Source organism: Astatotilapia calliptera, chromosome 10, assembly GCF_900246225.1.
Source record: "Astatotilapia calliptera chromosome 10, fAstCal1.2, whole genome shotgun sequence".
NCBI lineage: Eukaryota > Metazoa > Chordata > Actinopteri > Cichliformes > Cichlidae > Astatotilapia > Astatotilapia calliptera.
Genome location: NC_039311.1, coordinates 32,156,606 through 32,166,534, shown reverse-complemented (window position 1 = coordinate 32,166,534; position 9,929 = coordinate 32,156,606).

Genomic DNA, 9,929 nt, shown 5'->3' with positions numbered 1-9,929 from the left:
TCACATGTTCACTTTTATTGCTCTTATCTCCCTCCCTCACCTCTCCTCACCACCCTTACACGCTGCCTCTCTTCCTCTCGCGCTCTTCTTCCTCTCTTCACTTCCACCCACTCCTGCTCTTCCTCCTCACATCATCCTCGTTATTTTAAAACTAAAACCTCTTTCTGAATTAAACCCTGATAAAAACTGAGACTCCACAGCAGGTTTTTCCCACACTCACCTCCGCCTCCTCCCGTCCCAGGCTCCTCTCTATCGGCCTCCATTTGCATGACAGTCCGCTGCTGGACTTCAAAGGCCTCCATCAAAGGGACGGAGACCATCCGACAAAATGATAGAAAACAGCTAATATGTCCTCAGAGAGACGGCAGACCGAGCCATCCATCATTTTTTAATCATCACACTTTCAATATGATCTTTTCTTCAGACACGTTTATTTAGCGAGCTTGAATTTCTTTTTCAAAAAGCTGAAATTTAAATGGAAGAAATCTTAAAATGTGAACTCGAACTGAGAAAAAAAATCTGATATCAAAGTGTTTATAATTAAAATGCATGCAATTACAATCTAAACATATTAAATATCAAATAAATAAACTCATTAAAGGTTTAACAAACAAAAGACTTTGTAAATCATCAGGCTTTAAACGTTTTTGTAAAAATGATCCATTTCTTGATGAATTCTACATTTAAGGGGAAACTTTTTCTTCATGTGGACAAAACGTATAAAGATCATGAACGAAGCATTTCAATTTTGGATTCCTATTTTGTTTAATCCGTATGAAGAGAGTGTAAATAAAACATCATCTGTGTTCATCAAAGTATTTAAAGGGTTAAACTATTTATCTTGAGTAATCAGCTGATCTGTTAGGAGGTTAATATTGATCATGTTCCTCTGATGCCTGTCAGTGAGACACATTTCCCTCATTTTAGTCTCCAGATTTAATGTTTTCTAATAAATGATTCAAATCTGAGTATTTCACAGGCAGATGAACAGAAGCAGCTTTTCGCTTTAGGTTAATAATTTTTTTCTCTGTCAAAGTTCATATAGTGTTTATTTGTGCAGCATCATTCAAATATAATAACTAAAATAAAACTGTGTTTAAAAAGAGGATAACTGGACGAAAAATAAAATAACTAATATTTACAGGTCAAACACATTTTTCCTTTGTTTTATTTATTTATTTATTTATTTATTTATTATTCTCAAATTTGTGTTTTTAGATGTTTTCATCTACCGTATATTTTAATGAATTACTCATATTAATATTATACCTTTGAACTTAAGAAATTATCTGTTGCAGTTCATGTAAAATATGAAATGAAATGTGGAAAAGATTAAAAAACTTTTTACTGTTTTTTAAAAACGTTACTTTTTACTTCAAAGTACAAATAAAGTTAAAATAAAATGAATCCCAATCTGTCAAATTTTGTAAGAAACCGTTTCATATTAAAATCAAGTATTTTTTTCATTTTGTTTTTTCAATTTAGTTTAATTTAACATGGTTTTATAAATATAAATAATATAAAAGCAGATTAAATATATTTTACTCCATTTAATCTCAAACAGAGAATAAAAAAATAGAAACAAGAATCTTAAATGTATAAAAATAAAAAAAATGCAGCTGTGGAGGAAAACGGGGTCGATAAAGGACACATCCAGGACAAAGGAAGGAGGAAGGTCGAGTGGAGGTCAGCAGCAGCTTCGTCTCCTTCCTGATCTGAAAGTAAAAAGAGGGCTCGACCGTTTCACAGCACGCTGACAGAAGCTAATGCGAGGCTTCAGTGGGTTTAAATATCTTATAACATTAAAGTTTGGATGATTTGTGGAGCTGCAGTGTAGGAGAGGAGGAGAAACTCTTCGCTCATTTTACCCTGGAGACGGTGACGATGTTTGATCAAATAGATTTATATGTTTATTGAATTATTGTAGCCTGTATACAAAAGAAAGAGAGGGGCGTAGCCACGGTGACAGCACTCGCTGTCACATTTTGAGGCGTCAGCGTTGCTGTTTTCGATGCTGCCATGTTTGATTTTTGGAGTTAGAGGTTGAGCATATTTGGATGAGAGGGTGGACTGCGAGTGTATCCCTGCTAATATGAAAGCTACATCAAAGTGATCTACATTTTAACGAATCAGTCACTATGATAAAAAAAAACCATGTACGTCATTCTGCACGATGAGTATTTTTACTTTAGGTACTTAAGATCGATTTGGATGCTACAACTTTGAGTGAGAGTCTGAATAGTTACTTTGTCACTTTATAAAACAGTTATTTCATACAAAATGATGCTTAATTATTCCATAAAAATAAAATTATACTAAGAAAAACTTTTCTTTGGAATTATATTAGAATCTGTTGTTTTAAAAGAAATAACAATAAAATTAATGTAAGGCCATTATTAAAAATAGAAGTTGTCATGAAATGTAAGAAAAAAAAAAGAAGAGCTGCATGAACCCACAGACACTCTGAGAGATAAACGTAAACACTGTGTAGATACTTTTGTACTATTACGAGTTATTAGCATGTCCTGAATAATCCTCCCGAGTCTGAGAGTTATTTGCTTTACTTATTATAATCAACCTGACATGAAATGACAGCGTGAGTCCAAAAACTCGTCAGGCCTCTTTATTAGGTACACATTGCTGGTGCCGGTTTAGCCCCCCCCCCCCCTCCCAGGAGCTTCCTAAACTCTGCATGTTTCAGATTCAATAATTCCGAGAATTGGGCTGTGTTGATGTGATGGCGTCCCACGGTCGATGTGTTTTACCATCCACATGATCAGTTTTACTCTAAATTTTCATCATTTATGAATTCATGTTTTGATTGTTGGGAAGTCAAATATATATTTTAGAAACTTCTAAAATCTTCTGTGTCTTGTATTTAATATATTCCTTGAGAGGATTGCATGAACTCATTATGAAAGTGTAAAGACTCCAGGGATCATGTGACCAGGTGCATTTGACCCGGCAGGGACAATCAAAAGAAGCAGAGTGAGGGGAAAAAACACAGTAAGAAAACACTGAGGCCATCCAGTGAGGGCATTACATGTAAAAAAAAAAAAATAAATAAAAAAGGAAGAAGAAGGAAAAGTCAGTTATTTATATCCATTATTAATGCTGATAATTGAACACCTCACCATGAGGCTCAGATCCCCGCTGTCCTGCGCTGAACAGCAGCTCCACTTTTTTAGCAGCTGAACTGATCAGAGCGGCCTGATCAGCTGACAGGCCCCGTTTACACCAACACCTAGCACCAGCATACAGTCAGCTGTGAACAGAAATCTGATGTTTTCATCACAATTTTTATTATTTGAGCTACACATCTGTCTCTGTTTCTTATTCTTCATTGGGCTGAGAATCAGCGCCACCTGCTGTTTGTCTTGTGAACCAAATCCAGATGTTTACAGAACAGAAAACAGAATTCTGGATTAATTTTTAATATTATTTTGAGGATTTTCTGGAAACGTATGTAAAGGTGTGTGACATTTGAACGAAAACATACTTAGACATGTTTCATGTAAAAAGAAATCTATGTAAGCATCATGTGGGGTGCTAAAAAAGTACAAATGTGCTCTGAAAAGATTACTTTGAATGAAAAATACAACTAAAGTTAAACATTTTACTATTTTTTGTTATCATTTATGATCTCCAATGCTTTTCCTTTTCCAGAGAACTGCATTTGTCATTATTAACAATTTACATATAAATATGCTACTGATTTAAAATGTAAATATCTATTTAAGTATTAATCAGGAACTTTTATTACTCTTCAAACCTTTTAATTATTTAAATTTGATTTCAAACCTCTTTTAAACATTTTAAACAAATCTGCAAATAAACAGATTTTGGTCCCTGCCTTGCTCATCAGAACTGTGCAGCAGGGATTTAAACCAGCAACCCTGCAGCAGAAGCCGCCCTCCTCCCTGTCCTCCGATCGCCCCTCCGCTGCCCTCCTGAAGAGGAATTATCTGCGTCTTTATGGATTTATGGGAGATTTATTGTTTTACGCTGATGAGTATTTAGTTTAGTCTGCTGCAGTAAAAATCACATAAAAGCCACAATAATTCACACCAGCATTCATGTTTTCAAGTGTTTGATAGTTCTTATATCGATATCGTGTCATGTGAGGAGCTTCTGATTAAACTGCTTCTGTATTTAGAACATGAATATTTGTTTTCTCTCTCTCATATATATATATATATATATGTATATATATATGTATATGTGTATGTATGTGTGTGTATATATATATATATATACATGTGTATATATATATATATATACATATATATATATATATATATACATATATATATATATATATACATATATATATATATATATATATATATATATATATATATATATCTGTGTGTGTGTATATATATATATATATATATATATATATATATATATATATATATATACACACACACACATATATATATATATATATACACACACACACATATATATATATATATACACACACACACACATATATATATATGTATGTAAAATAGAAGGCAGACAAATCTCATTATCTAAATATAAACATTCCCTAATTTGTGATACTTATTATCGGGGCCTTTTCATGCTAAGATGCTGACAGTGAATGATGAACATAAACATAAAGCAAAGGTCAGTAAATCACCTGATTAATTAAATGGAATATGACATAAACACATTTACAGAACTTTGGGTAAAATTTTACTTTCTCGAAAAAAGAGGAATAATAAAAAAATCTTATGAATTATTAGCATGTTGCACATTTTCAAACATTTCTGACGATGCTAATGTTTGTTGTAAAAGCAGCTACCAGCAATAAACACTGGTGTTTGTAATATTATAGCCAGTTTTATCAAATTAATTGAGGCAGTGTGTAGTAATGAATAAGATAAAAATATAGAACAGCAACAAACAACAATATTTTATATTTAATTGAATGTACCTAAAATAAGAAGAAACTGTGACCCTCAGCGCTTCATCCTGTGTCTATAATAGTTTTCCTTTCGTAGGTTGGTATTAATCTCCCACGTATGATTTCACTCCTATTGTACAGCTGTAAAACTGCAGACTAATCTCAGGACGGACAGGTTGGTTAATGACCTCTCACAGAATGAGCACATCCAGACTCGAAGGTGATCTTTCTTTAGGTCAAAGCCTCTGTGAGGTCAAAGAGCTTTTTTCTGAGCAAAGATGGAAACTTTAATAATGTAAAAACACAGCAAACAAACAAACTGAGGGACGAGTTTAAAAATCATCACGATCTCCACGAGCTTTATGTTCTTCTAAAGACAAAAACAAAATGAGAGACAACAAAGAAGAATTACAGAAAGAAACAAGCGAGAAGATAAGATGTATGTGTGAACTCTCTTCCATTTTCTTTCTGTTTCCCACTGTCACCTGTCTCCAGGTAAACCATTAACCAGCAAACAGCCATAAAACTCCACTTTATGGAAAGTTTGATGATGGTGGTTGTAAACAGCAAAGACTTTTATTGCCTCGCTGGCTGTTGTTGCTCACCTTGACACAGTTTGCATGGAAGAAAGAAATGCAGACGAAGGTCGGGCTGAACCCCACCCACGGCCTAAAAGTAGCTGCTGCTTCCCGTCAGGTTTATGTCTTATTAAAACAAATTGCTTCTAAAATGCCTTAAAATGAGCTAGAATGTGGTTCTAGCTCTGCCTGTTTAAAGCCCACTTCCTCCTGACTGGCCGGCTATATCCACAGTGTTACTGGATAATGAGGTTATTGCTTTAATGTTGCAGCTGGAGGTGATTTTAATGCTGGCAGATTTATCTGTAAGAACACAGAATGTTTATATCAAAAGTCTGTAATGTAAGAAATAATCGAAATAAAGGTTTTGGGTATTAAATCCAGAATATAGCAGCGGGTGGAGGAGAATGGATGGCCTTTTTTGTAATTAAAGTTTTTTTTTTAACATTTAAACAAGCATAACAACACAAACCAGACTGAGTGAGGAAGAAAGACGAGGAAAACGGGGGGCATTATAAATAAAGTGTTGTACACACAAGACCCTCTCAATTCAGACTGTATCTCACATTGTCATCATGCTGTAGACTCATAAAACTGTCACATTGTTCTGTTAGAGTCTGTCTTGCTGCTCAGTCTTCCCAGCATTTTCTCCTTCCACATGTTAGGGTTGGAGTCCGAGGCGCTTTCCAAAGTGTTAAAATAAGACAAACACACGTCACAAGCCCAGTGTTTAACACTCTGAAGCAGGGGCGATTTTAGCCCAAAGTGAATCAAAGCACCCCCACAGATTTCTTACTTTTTTTGACAATATTTGCTGTTTGTGTGACACACTACTAAAAATATAAAAAGCATACAGTACTTTACTTGTTTGAGACGTAACATTTTAACAACAAAAGTATAGATACCCCCCCGCCTCCCAAAGTGGTTTGTTCCAGCTCCCCCCTGCTCTGGCTCTAGCGCTCTGTCTGCCAGAGCGATGGTGGCTGAGACGCAGCGGAGCAGAGGTGGAAGTGTCTGGCTTAAAACAGGACATGTTGGCTGCATTTAACCTTCAGTTACTCTTTATATAGTTGGTAGGAAAAACATTACACCAGGTAACCTGCAGTGTTGAAAACGTGTTTCCTGACGATGTTTGCTGCCCTACAATCCGTCCTGCTCTGTAAAATCAGCCACATCTGACCGTCCTGTTGCTCCCATTGAAATGTTTACAGCCTGTTTAAAATCTAAGACTTATAATTGTCCGTAGCTGCTGTTGTTACCACCGTCCTGTTAGAAATGGATGCTAACTGACCTGGTGTGTGTGTGTGTGTGTGTGTGTGTGTGTGTGTGTGTGTGTGTCTGTGTGTGTGTGTGTGTGTGTGTCTGTGTGTGTGTGTGTGTGTGTGTGTGTGTGTGTGTGTGTCTGTGTGTGTGTGTGTGTGTGTGTGTGTGTGTGTACAGACAGCCAGGTTCATAATGGATATGAGGAAGTTTTTTCAAAAAAGGAGCCACGTCAGGTAAAAGTGTAAAATCAAATGATCCATCAATCAGGAATAATGTTGGATCAGTGTTTCAATGTTTATCTTTTATTAGATGTTCGTGTGGTTTGGTTATTTGCCTTTTGGTTGAAAGTACACTGAGAGGACTTTTTATTAGTGATCTTAATAGTATTTTTTCATATTAATGTAATTTTTCATCTAATTGAATCTATTTGTGTATGATTGTCAGTCCAAAGAGGGAACGTGAGGAGAAAGTACGAGGTGAGGAAGAAGCAGGTAAGCTAACAGACAGGGAGCAGTGACAGGCAGAAACTGTTAACCTGACAAAGAGGAAAACCTGATTTTACTCACAGTCTGGAAGTTGTGTCCTCCCTGTATTAAAGCTGCTAAACAGAATCTGCTAAACAAACTGGGCTGAAACATTTTGACCCTCTTTAACAACATCCCAACATAACATTATCATTGATCGGGGAGAGTAAAATGAATGATATATTTGTATGTGGTTCAGCCACAGCTTTACTGAAACCTCTGTAAAGCTGTAAAGAGAAGCAGATGCTCTGTTTCTACAAATGTTTTAAGCTTGTTTCAAAGATTCTGTACTGCAGCTTTAAATGTTTTCCAAAAGCACACACACACTTATCAGTGATTCTCACACTTGTTACAGTGTGGACCACCTGATAAAAGGTCAAGCTCTCCCAAGCACCACTATGAAAGCATGAAAGTCATAAAAGATCCACCACCATCATCAAGTTTGCTGACGACACCGTCGTGGTGGGCCTGATCTCTGATAACAACGAGACGGCCTACCTGAAGGAGATTAGGAATCTGGAGAACTGGTGCCAGAGGAACAACCTCCTTCTAAACGTCAGTAAGACAAAGGAGCTGATAGTGGACTTCAGCACTAAGCAGGAGAGGAACTACCAGACCCCCGTCATCAACGAGTGCCCAGTGGAGAGAGTGGACAGCTTCAAATACCTCGGAGTTCACATCACGCAGGACCTGTCATGGTCCTGTCACATCAACACCGTGGTGAAAAAGGCCCGACAGCGTCTCTACCACCTCAGACGCTTGAGAGACTTCCAACTGCCCTCCAAGGTGCTCAGGAACTTTTACTCGTGCACCATAGAGAGCATCCTGGCGGGAAACATCTTAACCTGGTTCGGGAACAGCACCATGCAGGACAGACGAGCTCTACAGAGGGTTGTGCGGTCAGCTGAGCGCACCATCCGCTCCGAGCTCCCTGACCTGCACTCAATCTACAGCAGGCGGTGCTGGACCAAGGCCAGGAAGATCGTGAAGGACCTCAGCCATCCCAACAACAGACTGTTCTCTCTGCTGAGGTCAGGAAAGCGATTCCGCTCCCTGAAGACCAACACAGAGAGACTGAGGAGGAGCTTCTTCCCGCAGGCGATACGGTCTCTCAATCACACCACCACACAGTACTGACCCACACATATGGTTCTTACACACACACTGGACTTTCTGGACATTGTTTTCACTTCATTACTTAAATCACGCTGCTGTTATTGTGTATATATTTATTTATATTTAGATTTCTTCATACATTCTTATATAGTTCTATATTGTGTATTTTGTTGTACAGTTATTTTATTTTCAACTTTAATTTATATATTTTATCTTATTCTTCCCAGTTAAATTTACCCTTCATTCTAATTTGTGTTGTACAGTTATTTCATTTTTAACCTTAATTTATATTTTATTCCTTCCTAGTTAAATTTACCCTTTTTAATTTTTCATATTTATTTCCTATCTTATTCATAGCCTTTTCCTTTTTTGTTTTCTTTAGGTCACGAGCAGTTGTCCAAGCATTTCACTACATATCGTACTGTGTATGACTGTGTACGTGACAAATAAAATTTGAATTTGAGATTTTTTCATGCATGGTATACATTCTACCACAGGCTGTTGCCTCCAGTTTTATAGTTTTTATTAATATTTTGTAATAATTTCTTCTGTTTCGGGAGTGTTTTTATGTATCTGTATTATATTACACACACACACACACACACACATTAAAAGTGAATCTCTGTCCAAAAAATGCTCTCAGTTTACTTTTCACTCACTGTGAGCATCATTCATTATTCTCCCAGTAATGAAGGTTAGGATATGTATTTTTATTTTTATTCCAATCCATTCTTCTTTTGCAGCATTTAAATAACCTTGATCAGATTTGATGGTTTTGTTACAGACTTTAAAAAAAGTGTTTTGCTTTTCTTTCACAAATGTGGGATTAAATTGTGTTAAAATGTACAAAACAGTGATGTCACGCACCCAATGCAAAGCTTCTTCAAGCTGCTGCCGTCAGGGAGGAGACTGCGGAGTCTCCAGGCCAGGACCAGCAGACTGAAGGACAGCTTCATCCATCAGGCTGTCAGGAAGCTTAACTCCCTCCCGATTCTGCCCCCCTCTCCCCTCTTCTCCTCCATGGTCTCACTGAACTCTGTCACACACACACACACACACACACACACACACACACACACACACACACACACACACACACACACACACACACTCTGACTCACTCACTGGCCTGCACCAGTTACCAGTCACTTTGTGGAGCATTGGACTGCCACTACCTCATAAGACTTTGTTGTTATACTATCTCTTACTGTACATTACTAAATCTCCATTTGCACTATTTGCCTATTTGCACTACTCTGCCTGGTTTACACTTAATGTCATTTACCCTTACCTGAATATTGTATATTGTATATTGTATAGCTTTCTTGTTAAGTTGTATTGTATTTATTTAAATTTTTACTTTTTAATTATTTTATTTGCATTTTTTAATCACTCTCTTATATTTAAATGTTCATTGCTATTTCATCTAGGGTTTGAGAGTAACGAAATTTCTATTCTCTGTATGTCCTGTACATGTGGCAGAATTGACAAATAAAGTTGACTTTGACTTTGACTTTGATGTCATGTTTT